Below are 19,294 nucleotides of genomic sequence, written 5' to 3' on the forward strand. Positions count from 1 at the left end.
ATATGAACTAACCAGTACCCCCGGAGCTCATGTCTCTAGCTGCATATGAATCAGAAGATGGCCTAGTCGGCCATCATTGGGAAGAGAGGCCCCTTGGTCTTGCAAACTTTATATGCCTCAGTACAGGGGAACACCAGGGCCAAGAAGTGGGAGTGGGGTGGGTAGGGAAGTAGGGGGGGGGAGGGGGGATGGGGGACTTATGGGATAGCATTGGAAATGTAAATGAAGAAAATACCTAATTAATAAAAAATTTAGTTTTCAAAGTATCTATAATTTTATTTTTCTCATTCTGCATACTTTCTTGTTTTCACTTTTCTAGGTGTTATTTTATTTTTAGTGATTGTTGGAACATGGTCCATGAATGAAGCTGTGTGAGGTAAGATCTGAGACTTTGGTGAGAAAACACCAAGTAAACAAAACAAGAATTTTGTAATCTCTGTTCCCTGATAACATGAGATATTCTTGGAATATGCTTTATGTATCCTAGGTATAGTGGATAGGAGTGAGCTTACTTCATATTTTTCATAGCAGCTGGATTTTGTTATTTGTTTATGTATCTCTAAGTAAAACATGTTTTGTTTTATTTTGTTTTGCAGTATGTGGCTTGTCCTTGTCATTATACACTTTACTCAGGCAATTCTTCTTAACCTTCAGAGTATGAAGTGTCTGCTGCTCTGAACAAAGAGCACCTTTGGATGAGACTTTAGTCTGCCTCATTTTTATGCCCCACTTCCCAGGTTCACACTACCTACGAGAATGGTGAGAGATAACTGTCCACCTTTCCATGATAGAAAGAAAGCATGGTAAAATAAAACATACAATGTATGTATAGTATTTCCATTTTGGAGAATTTCAAAGAAAGGAACGCACAAAATGTGTAATTTGCTCATATCATTACACTGCTTGTATACTTTCCATTAGGCACTATTTTTAATTAGCATATTTTCAGCATACATGGTACATTTCATAAAGACATCTTCTTTTCTTTTCTTTTTTTTAAGATTTATTTTATTATTATACGTAAGTGCACTGTAGCCATCTTCAGACGCACCAGAAGAGGGCATCAGATCTCATTACGGGTGGTTGTAAGCCACTGTGTGGTTGCTGGGATTTGAACTAAGGACCTTTGGAAGAGCAGTCAGTGCTCTTACCCACTGAGCCATCTCTCCAGCCCCCATAAAGACATTTTCATACAAGTATATAAGAAACTTGAACTCTGTCCCGTCCTAAACACTCTACATTTCTTCTGTATCACCCATACCACACTCCTTTTAGAACTATTCATTCCTCTAGACTCTTTTACTTCTCCTTGCATGTCATATATACAGTTTTACATGTCTATAGAATGTTTAGGATCCATGAATGATAGAGAACATGATATGTCTGTTTCTGACTCTGAATTAATTTTCTAACTAATAATTTCTAGTTGAATCAATTTTTTAAAAAGTATCACTATTTCATTCTTCTGCCTGAAATAAATTTTCATTGTGCCTATTATCACATTTTATATATTCATTCTCTGTTGATAGACACCTAGGCTAATTCTTAGCTACTATAAATAATACTGTGAGAAATATAAATGTACAATTATTTACTATTTAATTTTGTTGATTTATGAATGATCTAATTCATCTTCTATTCCTGGAATTCTGGCTTCCACTTGATCTGTCTACTCAAGAGACTCCTCTGTGCTCTGTATTTCACTCAATGAGGTTTTCATTCCTACAATTCTAGTCTCATTTATTTTCAGTATTTTATCTTTTTTTATTTTATTTTTTTCTTTTTACAGTCAGTCAAATTTAGTTTGAAGTCAAATGTAATTTTATCATTGAAAACAGTTCAAGAATATAGAGAAGGTGTTGGTGTAGTGTTTATACCATTGTAAAGCAAAGTAACAAGACACCAAATGAACAAATCAATCTCTTGCAAGTAGTTTTATTAAATAAAGCACCATTGATTTGAACATTGGAGAAATACTGGCTGTTTTAAATCTACTTTTTCTTAAAAGAGATCCCCAACTGAAATTATTCCTGTACAACTGAAAGACATCATGGAAAAAATTGCTGTTTATCTCAAAGCATGGCCTAAATAGCCAAGTTATGTACAGCTGAATATAAAAAGTTAGCAAAGTTAAAATTTACGCCCCATTTTATAAATAAATGTTTCTATCTCTTTTCTGAAATCTTCTACCATGTGGAATTCCTTTATTCCCTCTGCTAGTTAAAAAGGTTCTCTTTGAAACCATTTAGGAGTTTATAAATTCTCTAAATTTGTTGAACATTTTATACTCATTGTTTGTATTCTTTGTCTGGGATTTCATTTACTTCACTTCCATTTCAATCTGTTATTAAGAAATTGCTATTCTTCAGAAGGATCACACTTCCATGATTTTATTTTGTTTCTGTAGTTTTGCATTATAACTTACATATCTGACTTAATTTTGTTAGTTGATTTTTTAAAAAATCAGCTTCATTTCAAATATTTCAATGTTTAAGTGGGGGACCAAGTTGTAGTAGGGTAGAGTTATTGTCTCCCTCTCCAGTGGACTTGGGGTACAGTTCAGAACAAAATACATAGTACATGTTCTTTCAGGGTATGGGTGTGTGGCACAATCCCTTACAAGAGTATAAGGACACTTTGCAGCTATCATTAACAATTCACTTAAAACAGTTCTTTATTTAACTTTGAAAAGTTTGAGCTGTGTGTGTGGGGGTAAAGGAACAAAGTATGGTGTATAGCAAGACAAAAAGAAGAAATGTAAAGGCAAACTGGCAAAATAAGGATCAGTAATAGATAACAGAAAAATATCAAGGAGGAAAAAGTAGATGAAGGGGAAGTTTTGGAATTGTTAGGAATCACAGAGTTCAAAGATTATTAGAGCTATGGAAGTTACAGTTAAGAAATACAAAGAGACGTTGGATGGAGACGAGAGGGAGTGAGGTAGGGATGCCAAGGAAGGTATATGGGGTCTACCAAACAGGGCTAGTAAGTATACTGCACAAAACAGAATGGATGTACAAACAAGTACAACGATCCATCTAAGAATAAGAACTAAAGCATGCCATGAGGAAGATTTGTTTTTTTTCTGCTTAAAAGACAAAGTTAAATAAAAGTGGAATAGGCAAAAATATACATTACTCACTATACCTCACTGAGGTAGATTTTGAATGTCTTTGTTCTCTGTGATATTTCAGGTAGTAAACTGTGCTGATGGGGAAGATGGTTTGCATCTTCTGTTCAGTGGTGTAAAACCACATTTGTAGTATGCAGTGGAGTTCAAACAAGCTGCTTTTTAGATTGAGTTTCTGCTCCGTCCCCAGTAGGTGTCAGTCCTTCCTTGGCTTTGCATAGCTTTTACCATAAAATGTTTGTTTTGGTAAATTCCCATTAGACTTCCCCCCACTCCCATGCGTGCTGGATGGGATTCCTCCACTTGAGTTTCTAAGTCTCTGAGAGTCTAAAGGCTCGGAGATACCCATGGACATACCATTACTTCTTTCCTGGCTTGGAATGACTGTCTTAATAGAGCTCTGTTCCACTGTCCTGTGCAGCTTTAGATCAGGCAGATCATGTGTTAAAACTGCACTGGGAATTGCAGGGTACTTCTCAGTTCCTGTACTGTCACCCAGGCAATGACTGGACCTCTCAGACATCAACAGATTTGCCAATCACATCTCGGCATCTATCTCCATCCCCTGTGTTGGGTCATGTCTTTGGCCATTTTGTCTTCAGGCAATGGTCACCTTTCTTGTTTTTAAACAGATCATACTAAACATGCTTTTCTTGTTTTACTTATAAACCAAAAATTACCTGTGAAGTAGTTGATTTGAGATTATTTTCTTGGGTCATTAAAAAGTTCTAAATCATTTTTTCATGTTTTAAGGATAGTAAACCCAAATCATTAGAACAAAAGAAATACTGACAGAGCCATTTGGTAGTTAGAAGACAAATTTGTGTGGTCGGTTCTTCCCTTCTACCACGTGGGCCCTAGGGACTGAACTCAGGTTGTCAACTATGATGGGAATCACTGTTAGCAACTAGGCCATTTCGCTGGACTTATTTTTTTTCTTTAAAAATTTTTAATTAAAATATAATTACATCATTTCTGCCCCCTTCTTGTCCCTCCCTTGACAACCCCCAAATTAATATTATCCTCTTCTTTAAAAATTGTTGCTAGATAAACATAAAGAAACAAACATGTAAATACAACCTACAGAGGCTGTTCAGTGTTACCTACATATATGTTTCTAGGACTGACCACTTGACACTGCATAACCTAATCAGAGGGGAGACCAATTCTGCCCTTCTCAGGAGGCTTTACTTGTTTCTACCTCATCTGGTAAGATTTCCTCCATTCACCTTGGGTTCTCAACGGGTATTAGAATTGTTCAGATTGTACTATAGACTGTGATCAGGAAGTATAAGCCGAATAAACTCATACCCTCAAGTTGCTTTTTGGTCATGGTATTTATCACAGAAAGAGATTGGGTAACTGGGACAAACATTTACTGAAAAATGGTTAGTGAGCCCAATCTGCTACAGTGTTACAAGTCCTGTCTTTGTCTGATTCCTCATAATTAAGCCTCTGATGATTTTTGTAGCATTATATTTGCCATGCCCCAATGCCATCTATGTTCCAGATATTATAAATCACTGAGATACTCCTCATCTCTTTGGCTTCTGCAAAGTGTTTCGAAACATTCTTTAAAATCTTTCTATTACTTTGTACATCTGAGAAACCTTAGCCTTACTATAAGTTAAACGTCTTCTCTGATGTCAATGACTAGACAATAACTCTCATAGAACCTTACATTTAATTTTATTGAAATTTCTATTTTTTTACAAGTTTTATTCTACTTGCTATAGAAGGCTGTAAAAAAAAAGTTACTTTAAACTGAGTGAGAGAAACCCTCCTAAGATCATATTTGAGTGAAGACCTGTAGATCAAGAAAGAAGTCACACAGCTACTGAATGAAGAGCTGTCTAGTAGCGGGAAGGGTTGATGTAAAGAACCCAATGGCAAAGAGTGCTAACAGAAGGGTACATAGCCCAACAGCTGCAGTGCAGCGAGCAGGAAGGAAGTGCTAAGCAATGAAGTAAGAGATACAGGTGGATTGTGTTCATGTTTTCTAGGTCATTGTAGTATTTCAGCTTTTACCTAAATAAGGTGAAGACCCACTGAAGGGTACTGCGTGGGGAAGGCATGTGACCTGGTTTATGAACTATGCATGGTAGAGAGTAGCTAGGACAGAAACAAAGACATTATTAATTGGACAGCTTATAATATGGTAGTTTTCACTTGCTGAAAGTCAGTTAGATTAAAGTGCTTTGTGGAAGGAATGACACACAAACATTCACAGTTGTTGGGGAAAAATGAACTCTTTACTAAGGATCTACCTTGAATGTGGTTTTTAGATTGCTAATCAGGCCGTAATTTATTATATAATAAAGATTATTATGCTTTTTGTGAAGATAAAAAAACCTCCTAAAGTAAAAAGTGCAACCCATGTCACTGTAAGATTTTATTGACTAACATATGTGTATATATATACGCACGCACGTAACACACACACACACACACACACACGCTCTCTGTTTCAATCTGTTTCAATGACTAGGTGATGGTCTGACTTCCCTGAAGTATAAATAATTCTTGGCTCTTAGGCATTTTATTTAATTTTCAGACACTCCATGTTTTTAAAAAAGCAGTGGTCAAAGAAAAAGAAAACAAAGCATCAGGTGCCAGGATCAATGTCAAAGGTGTAGATCTATTCAGCATGTCATACTTAAGATTATCTTATTCTTTCCATGGTTTTTCCAAACAAAGAATTTTATGAATCTTTAGAACCTATACTTGGCTTCACGCACGTAACACACACACACACACACACACACACACACACACACGCTCTCTGTTTCAATCTGTTTCAATGACTAGGTGATGGTCTGACTTCCCTGAAGTATAAATAATTCTTGGCTCTTAGGCATTTTATTTAATTTTCAGACACTCCATGTTTTTAAAAAAGCAGTGGTCAAAGAAAAAGAAAACAAAGCATCAGGTGCCAGGATCAATGTCAAAGGTGTAGATCTATTCAGCATGTCATACTTAAGATTATCTTATTCTTTCCATGGTTTTTCCAAACAAAGAATTTTATGAATCTTTAGAACCTATACTTGGCTTCACGCACGTAACACACACACACACACACACACACACACACACACACGCTTTCTGTTTCAATCTGTTTCAATGACTAGGTGATGGTCTGACTTCCCTGAAGTATAAATAATTCTTGGCTCTTAGGCATTTTATTTAATTTTCAGACACTCCATGTTTTTAAAAAAGCAGTGGTCAAAGAAAAAGAAAACAAAGCATCAGGTGCCAGGATCAATGTCAAAGGTGTAGATCTATTCAGCATGTCATACTTAAGATTATCTTATTCTTTCCATGGTTTTTCCAAACAAAGAATTTTATGAATCTTTAGAACCTATACTTGGCTTCACGCACGTAACACACACACACACACACACACACACACACACACACGCTCTCTGTTTCAATCTGTTTCAATGACTAGGTGATGGTCTGACTTCCCTGAAGTATAAATAATTCTTGGCTCTTAGGCATTTTATTTAATTTTCAGACACTCCATGTTTTTAAAAAAGCAGTGGTCAAAGAAAAAGAAAACAAAGCATCAGGTGCCAGGATCAATGTCAAAGGTGTAGATCTATTCAGCATGTCATACTTAAGATTATCTTATTCTTTCCATGGTTTTTCCAAACAAAGAATTTTATGAATCTTTAGAACCTATACTTGGCTTCTGAGTTTGTAACACAGGAACTTGAGAGCATGCTCTCATGGTTGTTGTCTCTGGAAATCATCATTAGCATATGTTAATTATGGACAGATTGAGCATCCCATATCTAAAATGCCTAAATGACAGAAAAATTACAGAACTCAGATTTCTTTTAGATTTTGAATAATTCAGAATAATTATATATCCATTATGGATTATCTTAGAGATAGGAAACAAGTGTAAACATGAAATTAATGTACAGTTCACATTACTTTATACACATAAACTGAAAATAATTCAATTAACAGTTTTTAGCAGAATTGAGAGTTCATTTTCAAAGCTGTAACAACATATGCGACGTAAACAACTCAATGGAGAACAGCTTATGGTGGAGCACAGTTCCAGTTGTCTGCCAGAGCGCTCTGGGCTTGTGGAGTGACAGACAACCGTGGGGAGCACATGGTTGAGCAAAGCTGCTCACCTAATGGCAGCCTGGAAGCAAAGACAGACAGGAAGACAGAGGAAGAGGGAGAGTTCTGCCATCCTCACCTATCTGTGAGGGTCCAAGATCAGCAAGCTGAAGAGTTCACAAATGACTTCACAGAAAACGCTGGCTGAAGGGTTTCCAAGTCTGCCAGCTGACATGCCTAGTCTGCCAGCACTGCTTTCTCACCACACAGAAGGCTGGATCACCAGTTTCCTAGGCATGTCATCTGCTGATAACTTTTCCCATCACCCACTTCCTTCTTTCCTTCAACATACAGTTTGTCCCTTCAGAGTCTCAGGTTCCTGATGACTTTTCATTTATCACTTTCTTCATCAGTCATTCATTTTTTTTCCAGTAAGTACTCTAGGGCTTATAGTGCTCACTCTTCAACCCTATGACATTAAAGATGGAATCAATCACAAGCTTCCTGAAGGAAAGACATCTTGAATACAAAACTGAAAATAGCAGGCAGTGGAACATAGGGGAGAGGTGCGCCTATAAAAACAACACCTCAACCAAGACATGAAGAAATGATGGAAGGTGCAGGCATAATATGTGATGGGGGTCCTTAGTGAACAGAAAAGGAAAGATCAAGAGAAGACCTATTAAAATTGCAGTATCTAAGAGGAGAATAAGGTTCTAAATTAAGCAATTCAATATTTGACCCTATTATATGCAGAACACTGTTTTTGATTTTAACCAGTGATACAAGTTTAAAAAAAGTAGTCTTTACCTTTTAAGAACTTAAACTTTAGTAGGAAAAATAAACATGATAATCAGCAATTACTAATATGTAGTAAATGACTCATAATACAGCTGTGATAGAGCTGGGCGAGTTAAGTTGAGGAGGAGCTGGGAAAGCTGCTTTTTGGTAGAGATTACTGACGTTATTTTGAAGGACAAGTAGGGGTTAGCTCAGAGGACTGGGTATTTTGAAAAAGGAAATGATGTAAATACTCAGGGAGGAAACATACCAGTAAAATTGGTCATTTTTATACATGTAAAATTTGCAGATATATAAAAATATTAAATGTATTCACACAGTTCCCTTATTCCTACTCAGTAACTGAACAACCGAAACTGACCAGTAGCTTTAAAAAGCTCTAGTACTCAACATGACGCCTGTGTTCACACAGTGAGAATCCTCCTTTCTCCAGTTCTTTCTATCTACCTGGCAGCAGCTTTTTCCGATGAACTTGGAGATGATAGGAAAGTCTGTGAACACAAAGGACTGTACATGTGAAGCCCACACTGTACTCTGAAGACAGCAACACTACACTGCTGCTGGGCTTCTTCCCATCTTTTAGGAAACACCACTATAAAATATGGCTTTGAAAGACTAATTCAGAGCAATCTATATAAAAACTGCGTGCTATTCATCTTATCATGCTGTAATTGGTCACTGTAGTGAGCAGGCTTGACAGTTTGTAGATTAAAATGTAAACACTGGGTTTGACTCAGTTATGTTGAGGCCAACTGTTCCTGACAGTCTCTGCAACATGATAAACACTGTCTGTCTACAGTTCCCCAGTATTTGAAAGTTACGACAAACATTTTGCTGAAATGTAAACAGCCGACATCATGACGAGTGAAGCAGCACACTGCAAATTTATCTAAAATCAAGAAAGCAAAGATCTTGTTTGACACTAGATAAACCATTAGTGCTCACCAAGGGAGCAGCTTTGGGAGGTCATAAGTGTTGTCATTAGTCTTCAAAAATACGTACTAAAGACATTGCCTTAACTTGGTTCAAGAGAGAATAAGCCAATTGAAAAATAAAAAAGATTAGAAACCAGTATAAAAACAGAAAATATTTCCTTAAATGACAATTTTAAACTGAAGACTTTTAAATATTTATTCACTTTAGTTTCTGCATTTTTAATAATTTTAAGTCAAAAAGCATAGAGTAGAATTTGTGTCTTATTTTCCATATTATTTAATTATCCTTTCTTCTACTTCAGCTTTATAGAATATAATAGTTACTACTAATCCTTTCACAATGTTCATGAAAAGTCATGTAATGAACAGTTGTTGAAGGCCTTAAGTTTTCTTAAAATTCTGATACTGTCCTATAATTCAAAGTCCATTATTTTATAAGTACATATTATAAGGTTAAAGCAAATTATAAATAATGACATGTTAAAATTCTGAGATTAAAATATTGCTGTGTTTTTCTACTATTATAAAATGCTTATCACATCTGCATCTTTATATTTAGAGATTAATAAGAACATTTTATGTGAAAGATAAATATATTTATATTTTGGTTTCTAAACATGTAAAATAATGGTCAAAAGAGGGATGGATATCATTTCACAACAAAAGAACAAGTTTATTTAAAGTTAGATGCTCACACCAAATACTTATTTTGAAACAGGACATTATAAAATCAAAGACAAAAGAACGAATTGTTTAATTAGTGAGTCCAAACTAGTTCAGACTGTTTCTTTTAGAGTATCAATAACATATCAAATGTTCTAGTTTCCTTTATCTGCCCCAGATGGGGCAGTCAGTATAACCCTGAGGACCTGGCTGTGGATCTTCAGCACTGGAGCCATATATAAGTGGAGCGGAGTGGTCAGCACCTTTAGTTCCAGTGCTGGTTGGTGTAGGGAGGTGGGTCCAGGAGCTACTGGCCAGCCAATCTAGCTGAACCAAAGAGATCCAGGGTCAATGAGTGACATTATCTGAGGAAGAGTTCTAATATTAACTTATGGCTTTCAGGTACACACGTACATATATATCCATGTGCACACATGAACACACATTAAACAAAAATTGCCAAAGATTCATGAACATGTCTAATGCTATAAAACAGGAATGTGATAGCACTCTCTGTCACTAATTCTAACTTTTTTTTTTAGCTGGAACTTACTGTGCTGCCCAGGCTGTCACTGAGCTTTAAATAGGTGCCCTGTTTCAGGCCAGGTGGCCAGTTATAGGTGTGTGGTTGTGATGGCTGACTGGGTCTGATGTTTTGCTCAAATCTACATGATGGTTTTTCATCTACATCTGTTCTCAACTTTCCTTCTCTTTTTCCAATTCTTGCCCTTTGTACTCGCCAAGATAACCAGACTGGCTGTTTTTTGTACCTAAGGATTATACCAGAATACTCTCAGATAAGCAAAGTACTTTATTTTGCCAATTTATTCAATTGGACTATATTTTTCCACTTTCTTCCAAATCAGTCCTGTCACTAAATGCAGAAATTGTACCTTAGATGGCTTTAGCTTAAATCCCCAATGCATAGAACAACAACAACAACAACAAAAAGCATAGTAATATATACTATATGAAATTGTATATTTGGGTCTATTTCTCATTCTTGCTTCAAAGAATAACATATCTTTAAAAAAACTTCTAGAAATATAAAATCTATTATCTTCTTAACTAAATAATGTCATCCACCCATTCACTCAATCTGCTAGAAATTGCTGATAGAGCCTCTGTGACATGTCATGACACAGAGACCAAAGGACTCAACAACAGTGGAGGAACACAAACCAGTCAATATGTGGGGATGATTTTCCTAGTTATACACCAGCATTACTGGTGGAGACTTTTATTTAGTCTGTGTGATCTAAAGCTTCTTTTTCAATTTTTAGTCTAAAATTTTCAAACATAGCCAGGCAGAGTAGTCTATGACTATAATCTCAGGTCTTAGAATGCTGAGGGAAGAGGGTTGCTATGGATTCAAGGCCAGCTCAGGATAAATGGTGGAATCTCACAACACAAAAAGTTTAAAACTTAACAATAAAAAGGATAGAACTACTCAGTTCCAAAGTCATTCTGAAGGATGGAGTACTGTTGTAATTAGCTAGCAGTAAGCACTATGGTGAGTACTATAGCTTTTTCTGTTTTTCTTTTTGTTGTTGATACCTTTTACTGACCCATAGAAACATATTCCACTAGGGATCTTCAGTGGCCACATTGGGTTGAGACTCAGGTAGGTAATTTGTACTATTCTTCCATTTCAAAGTTCTTTAGACTTATTCCTAGTTTTGCTATAGGCTATCTTCAGGAATAACTCCTCCAATCTCACCTCCATTCCCTGGAATCTGCCTTTTGGTGCAAATTCAGGGTCGCCCTAACTCGTTCCTCTGTCCTCTTACAGCCTTTCCTTTTATCCCATCTCCATTTCTTTGTGTTACACATGCTAAACAACTAGAGGCCCCACAGCTACAATACTTGGGTAGATTCCAGAGGCAATAACTTCCAAAAAACAGAACACCCACCCAAACAATGAAGATGAGACTAGATATGTATGCTAAGAAACACATCAAACACTGTAAGTCCAGGAGCCTAGTTCCCAGCACAAAATACAAACATGAACAGACAACCCAATAGGGCTCCTTCAGAAACCAGCAACTTTACTGCAATAGGTCCTGAGAAAAGCAATTTAGCTGAAGCAACAGACAATGATTTGAAAACAGAAATTATAAACATATTCAATGATCTTAAAGAAGATATAGCTACATTACTCAATGAAGTCTCAGCAACACAGTTGAAAAAAATAAAAAAAAACAATTTAAGATATAAAAGTAACTTAACAAAGAAATAGAATCATTAAAGAAAACCCAAACTAAAATAAAATTAGAAATGAAAATCTTGGGATATCAAAACAAAGCTCAGAGGTAAGCGTCACAAACAGATTAGAAGACATGGAAGAGAGAATTTAGTCTTACAGATAAGTTAGAGCATTAATCTACAAAAATACAGGTACAAAACATACACAAAATATGTGATACTAAAAAAAGATCAAAACTGTGAATAATTGGTAAAGAAAAAGGAGAAAAACCCAGGTCAATGACCCAGAAAATATTTTTAACAACCAAAATAACTAGACAATTAAATGTTCACAATCTAAAGAAAGAGATGCCTGTCAAAGTGTAAGAGGTTGTATACAGAATTCTAAATTCCAAATTCTAAATTCCAGAATTCTAAAAGGACCAGAAACTTCCCACAACACATAGTAATCAAAAAACTAATATACAGAACAAAGAAAGAATATTAAAATCTATAAAGGAAAAAATATCAAGTCACATATAAAGGCAGGGCCATTAGAATAATCCCTGACTTTTCAATAGAGACACTAAAACACAGAGGGTCTTAATGGATGTTCTGCAATTCTGTGAAATCAGAGGTGCCAGACCATACTACTATAGACAGCAAAATTATCAATTACAATTGATGGAGAATGAAAAACATTCCACAAACAAACAAATAACAAATAATAATGATTTAATGATACAGCCTAAAGTTCTAAAAAAAAAAAAAAAAACCCAGGAAGAAATAATACTCAAAACGAGTACATGGGAAGAAATAAACTCAGAGATGAAATCAGTAAAAGATAAAAACAAAACAAACCAACAAAACAAAGATAAGGAATCCATGGAACAGAGTTGGTCCTTTAAGAAAATACAGATTGACAAACCTTGGCCAAATTAACCAAAGAGATGGGGGTAGATGATTCAAATTAATAAAATTAAGAGTTGAAAGAAGAGACATTACAACTGATACCAGGGAAATTTAGAGGAGTCAAAAGGACATATTTTAAAAATGTGTTTTTCATGAAAGTGGAAAAACCTAAAAAGCTGGGTCTAAAATAGGAAGCATTATAGACATTCTAGGCACACTGCTGTCATGGCTGCAGCCTTTTCTGTAGTACACATTTTCTTGGCTTTATTAAGATTTCTGGTGGAGAGGGACTACAGTCCTCTGAGTTTTGGGTCAGCTGAACAGCACTTTGATGCCTTATAACTTTCTCCCAACCCAGAGATCTCAACAGAAAAATGGGAGGCTCTTACAAAAGGAGGAGTGCTGCTATGTGGCAGGCCACTCTTCTCCCACAGTTACTGCCTCTGGGGTACTACACCAGCAACCAACAAGAACTTTTTTTTTCTTTTAGAAAAAAGTTAAGAGCATAAGGTAGAACAAACAAACAAAAACAAAAACAAAAAACAAGAACAACTGTTCATCCTTTGGGACTGTAATGTGTAAAATGTCACCTCAAGTGGGGCATTACTGAGCCTATTTCTATATTTGACTTTGGTTGGTGGTTTAGTCCTTGGGAACTTTGTGTGTGTGGGGGTCTGGTTTGTTGATATTGTTGTTCTTCCTGTGGAGTTGCAAACCCTTCAGCTCCTTCAGTCCTTCCCTTAACTCCTCCATTGGGGTCCCTATGCTTAGTCTGAAGGTTGGCTGTGTGCATCCACATCTGTATTGGTCAGGGGACAGCAAGATGCAGAGGGTAAGCTCTATCAGGCTCCTATCAGCAAGCACTTGTTGACATCAGCAATAGTATCTGGGTTTGCTGTTTGCAGATAGGATGGATCCCTAGGTGGGGCAGTCTCTGGATGACCTTTCCTTCAGTCTCTGCTCCACTCTTTGTCACTGCATTTCCTTTTGACAGGAGCAATTCTGGAATATTTTGAGATGGGTGGGTGGGTGGCCCCATCCTTCAACCAAGAGCCAAGCCTATCCAGTGCATATGGTATCTACAGGTTCACTCTCCCTGTTGTTGGGTATTTCTGCTAATGTCACCCCAGTTGGGTCTTGGAATCCTCTTGCATCCCTGGCATCTGGGACTTTCTAATGGCTACCTGCTCCCCGAGTTCCCCAACCCCCAATTCTATACACCACTGTTCAATTTTCTGACCTTCTGACTTCTCTCCCCGTGCCCTGTGTCCTCCCACACCTGATTCTAGCTCCCTTTTTCCTCCCCTCCTCTCATTCCTCCCTCCCTCTACCTCCCATGATTATTTTCTTCCCCCTTCTGAGTAGGACTGAAGCATCCACACACTTTGGTGTGAGTTTATTTCTTCTTGGCTTTCATATGGTCTTTGAGTTGTAAGGTGGGTATTTCGAGCATTGTGGGTTTTTTGTTTTGTTTTTGTTTTTGTTTTTGTTTTTGTTTGCTAATATCCATTTATCAGTGAGTACATACCATGTGTGTTCTTTTCTGACTGGGTTACATCATTCAGGATGATTATTTTCTAGTTCCATCCCTTTGCCTAAGAATTTCATGAAGTCATTGTTTTTAATAGCTGAGTAGTACTCCATTGTGTAAATGTACCACATTTTCTGTATCCATTCCTCTGCTGAGGGACATCTGGGTTCTCTCAAGCTTCTGGTTATTATAAATAAGGCTTCTATGAACATAGTGGAGCATGTGTCCTTATTACAAGTTGGAGCATCTTCTGAGTATATGCTCAGGAGTGGTATAGCTGGGTCATCAGGTAATACTAAGTCCAATTTTCTGAGGAACCGCCAGACTGATTTCCAGAGTGGTTGTACCAGCTTGTAATCCCATCAGCAATGGAGGAATGTTTCTCTTTCTCCAAGTCCTCACCAGCATCTGCTGCCACCTGAATCTTTGATCTGAGCCATTCTGACTGATGTGTGGTGGAATCTCGGGGTTGTTTTGATTTGCATTTCCCTGATGACTAAGGATGTTCAATATTTCTTTAGGTGCTTTTCGGCCATTAGAGATTCCTCAGTTGAGAATACTTTGTTTAGCTCTGTACCCCATTTTTAATAGTGTTATTTGGTTTTCTGGAGTCTAACTTCTTGAGTTCTTTGTATATTTTGAATATTATCCCTCTACCATATGTAGGGTTGGTAAAGATCTTTCCCCAGTCTGTGCGTTGCCATTTTGTCCTATTGACAGTGTTCTCTGCCTTACAGAAGCTTTTGAATTTTATGAGGTCCTATTTGTCAATTGTTGATCTTAGAGTATGAGCCTTTGGTTTTCTGTTCAGGAAAATTTCCCCTGTGCTAATATGTTCGACACAAAGAAATCTCTTGCTTTTCCATCAGAAGAAGGTGAATAAATATATACTCAATTGTTTTAAGTTAAAATGTTTGAGGAATTTGGCTACCATTTATCATGATGTCCTTGTTTGGCTTTCAAACTCACTACTTACAAACATTCCTAAAGAATAATTTGGCTTTTTGTACTTATTTCAAAATATTATTATAATTTCTGATCTGAAATTATACTATTGAGTCAAAGCAGTAAGAAGTGCATGGTACTGCCATTAAAATAAACTTGAAAAACAGTGTAACAAAAAAGAAGATGCAGAAAACAACTCACACAACTAGAGACCCAATTTTCAAAAAGGAGTCAAAGCACATAGTAAAGGAAAACCGTCTCTTTAACAAATGGACAAGTGGGGAAACTGAATATCCACATACAGAAAAATGCAGTGATCCACATCCCTCACCCTGCACAAAAATAACTCAAGGGTCAGCAACCTCTGGACGAAGCTTAGGTAACAATGCTCTTTGTATCAAGCAGAGGCAAGAACTTCTGAAAAGGGATCTCTAATGCAGAATCCCAAGGACTGACAAATGGGCTCTGAAGTTAAGAAGCTCTGAAGGGCTTTGCAACCCCATAGCAAGAACATCAATACCAGTCAACCAGACCCCCCAGAACTCTCAGGGACTAAGCCATCAAGAAAGGAGTACACATGGCTCCAGCTGCATATGTAGCAGAGGATGGCCTTGTCATGCATCAATGGGAGGAGAGGTCCTTGGTCCTATGAAGGTGCAATAGATGCCCCAGTGTAGGGGAATCAAGGTTGGGGAGGTGGGAGTGGGTGGGTGGATGGAGGAAAACCCTCATAGAAATAGGGGGAGGAGGAATGTGATAGGGTGTTTCTCAGAGGAAGGGAAACCAGGGAAAGGGGATAACATTTGAAATGTAAATAAAGTAAAAAAAAAAAAAGAAATTAAGAAGCTCCTACAAATCAAAAGGAAAGTAACTGTAGAATGACGTATGACAGAATGGGAGCTTTTTATAATTATATATCAGACAGAACATTACTATATAAAATATATAGGATAATAAAACTTAAACACCAAAAAATACAATTAATAAAAGAATTTCCAAAAGAAAAATACAGAAATAGCTAAAAAGTACTTGATAAGGGGCTCACCACCCTTAGCCCTCAGGGCAAATACCAATTTAAATTGCTTTGAGATTCTATTTTACCCTGGTTAGAATAGTTTTCAAAACAAAAACCAACTAATGGGACTAGAGAAAAGAGCATATATTCTCTGGCAGAGAACCCAAGTTTGGTTCCCAACAAACACACCAGGAGACTCACAACTGTATATGTACTGGCTCCACAAATCTGCCAGTCCCTGCACTCACATGTACATACTGGCACAGCACACAATTCAATAAATAGTAATGAAATTAATCTTAAAAAATGATGATAAATGCTGGTGAGGATGTAAAAAAAAAAGGAATCCTCATATACTGCCTATGACTATGTCACCCTCTTAAGCCATGATGAGAGCCAGTGTGCCAGCTCTTCATATAATTAAAGACAGAACTATTAGATGACCTAGTAATAACTCTCCCGATTATATACCTCAAGGGTTGTATATCAATATACCACAGAGATACTTATACACCCACAGTTATTACTGCAGCATTTCTAACAACTAGAAAACTGAACCAGCTTAGACAGCCACAAACAAATGGATAAAAAATTTTGATAAACATACACACAACTGAATTTAATTCAGCAATAAGGAAAAGAATCATAAATATTCAAGGGAAATTAATGTAACTGGTGAATATTTGTTAGACTTAATAATACAGACAGTTGATTTAAATTCATATAGGTGTCTACACACGATAATATCTATCTATTTATGTACATGTGTGCATGTGTGCGTGTGTGTTGTAGGCCCTGAAAACAAAAAGGGGACTGTGAAAAAGATCTTAAGAGAAACAGGAGGAAGAAAAAGAAGAATGAACCTGTGGCAAGGCAAAGGGGGAAATGAAGACTAGGGATCAGGGAGAGAGAAAGAAAACATAACAGCATATTATGTATAAAAAGTCATAATGATATCTATTATGTGCTATGTTCAAAAAACAAATTAAAAAAAGTCAAACTTTCAATTTTGCATCCAACCCTCTATTCTGGAAAATAAGTCCCAGTGTATGGTGGGATGTTTATAGAGAAAAGAAACAAAACAAAGCAAAACAAAAACTTTGAAACAATTGAAATAAAAGTTTAAAATAAGACTGAAAAAAAAAAAACCTTAAAGATTCAGAGAAAGTTAAAAGTAAGTTAGACTTTAAAAACATTCCAATAGTAAGGTTTTTCTTTTGAATGGTTTATTAAAGTTATGTGCTACATCCTTTTGAAATTTAAAAAAAAATCTAGCCAATTAAAAATTAATTAAATAGATCTTTACCTATTGATGTAGAATAACATTTTCATATGCTAGTTTGTAAAAGCACTATATTATAGTGAATAAAAGTGTGCATATATTTATATATGTAATACATATAAACAAACATATATAGAAGAATACACTTAAAAGAGTTAACATTGCTGGGTGTGGTGGCACACGCCTTTAATCCCAGCACTTGGGAGGCAGAGGCAGGCGGATTTCTGAGTTTGAGGCCAGCCTGGTCTACAAAGTGAGTTCCAGGACAGCCAGGGATACACAGAGAAACCCTGTCTCGAAAAACCAAAAAAAAAAAAAAAAAGAGTTAACATTTCTGATACAGGAAGAGACGGCTAGGAGACAAATGGGAGAAGAATTTTATTCATTTCATTTCTTACTTCTGCATTATATATTTTTAAAATATTGAATATATTAAACATAGTAGTACAGATCACTCTTCCTTAATAAGGTCTGTGAACCTAAATGTCCTCAAAGCAGAGACCAGCCAAATCCTGAGTCTCCTCACATGACTGACTATCATGCACTCCTTTCACTCACATTTATAAAGATGAAAATTTTGTATGTCACCTATTTCCTATAACACATTATTTTAAAAAAGGGAGACTATCATGTTCAATTTTTAAAATTTAAATGCACAGAGTTATTTAGTATTTGAAATAATTTATTTTCAGAATATTCTAAATCTTGAGTATAAAGGAGATGTTGTAACTCTTAAGGACAATTCATTTTCTATCCTAGTCCATTAGTAGAGGAAAATCAATGCAGCCAACTTAAACATATTAGACTTGTATGGAGTTGCTCCTCTGTCCTCTTCCCACATCATGGTATGTCTTTGTTCTCTTTAGGAAAATTCAATTAGCAGCATTAGTATCCTCTTCTGTCAACAGAAGGCAACATGGCTATTCTCACCACTCAAAGACATGCAAGCAGGGCTTGCTGATTTTCTGACTTACTAGTTAACAGAATTACAGCTCCTTCTATAAATGACTCTATGTGTCGTCTCATAAACACAGTGACAGCTTCTGAAATCAATCTTTCATGACCTTATTGATTAGGACACTTAGAAATAATGAGACTTCACTGGTAGTAGAATAATGCTTAGAAAAATGAAAAAAAAAAATCCAAAGGGGGCTTGCCTATTACCATCTCTGAATTCATCTTTCTACCACCCCTTTCCTGTTACAGTTACCTAGATCCAAGTATGATATAAAGTTAATCTCCATTTTCCCATGCTTGTGCATTTTTAATACTTGATGGTAACATTTTAAAAACTAAAATAAATAGGTTTGAGATGTTTTTGGTCACTGTTTTTCTAAGCTATAAAATCAAGGTATCATTCCTAAATGAAGGGAACACTAGGATTTTTTTCAAGACTGAATCAGGAGAAAAACCATGTAAAGAAAAATCTGAATATCAAAAACAGCTTCAAAACTGTTTTAGTCATATGGATTTTTTTTTTTGCTAAGATAATAACAATTTAAAGCACAACATCAAACACTTTTAGTACCCAATCTTCTAATTCAACTTAACTTCTCATAGTATATAGATTAAAACAAAGCAATCTACAGCCCAGAGAGGGGCAGTAACTGCCTGAGAGTCTACCTGACTTTCAGTGAATTCGGCATGAAATGCCTCTAACCTCTAGAGCTTAGTTGAGTAAGGACAAAGGGAGAATCCACTTTCATTTTCAAATAACTTACGTTATCTTGGACATAGTAAGGGAATAATCTTATTTCATTAAAATGTGAGCCTGTAGAGATTTGTACCCGCTCAGGGAAACAGGCAAGCTATAGGTTTC

General features: G+C 36.3%; 1 protein-coding gene and 1 long non-coding RNA gene across 7 annotated transcripts in view; both read right to left on the bottom strand.

Annotated features, from left to right (window-relative positions):
• Scaper (S phase cyclin A-associated protein in the ER) overlaps positions 1–19,294 on the bottom strand; it is a 388,343-nt gene that overhangs the window by 153,591 nt on the left and 215,458 nt on the right. The window lies entirely within an intron of this gene.
• Positions 3,721–17,684, bottom strand: Gm39342. The gene is made up of 2 exons (XR_870775.2): positions 6,809–17,684; positions 3,721–6,488 (listed from the first exon to the last, which is right to left on the bottom strand). It is a non-coding gene; the product is annotated as a predicted gene, 39342 (long non-coding RNA).

This window comes from Mus musculus, chromosome 9 (genome assembly GCF_000001635.26).
Source record: "Mus musculus strain C57BL/6J chromosome 9, GRCm38.p6 C57BL/6J".
In the NCBI taxonomy this organism is placed as follows: domain Eukaryota; kingdom Metazoa; phylum Chordata; class Mammalia; order Rodentia; family Muridae; genus Mus; species Mus musculus.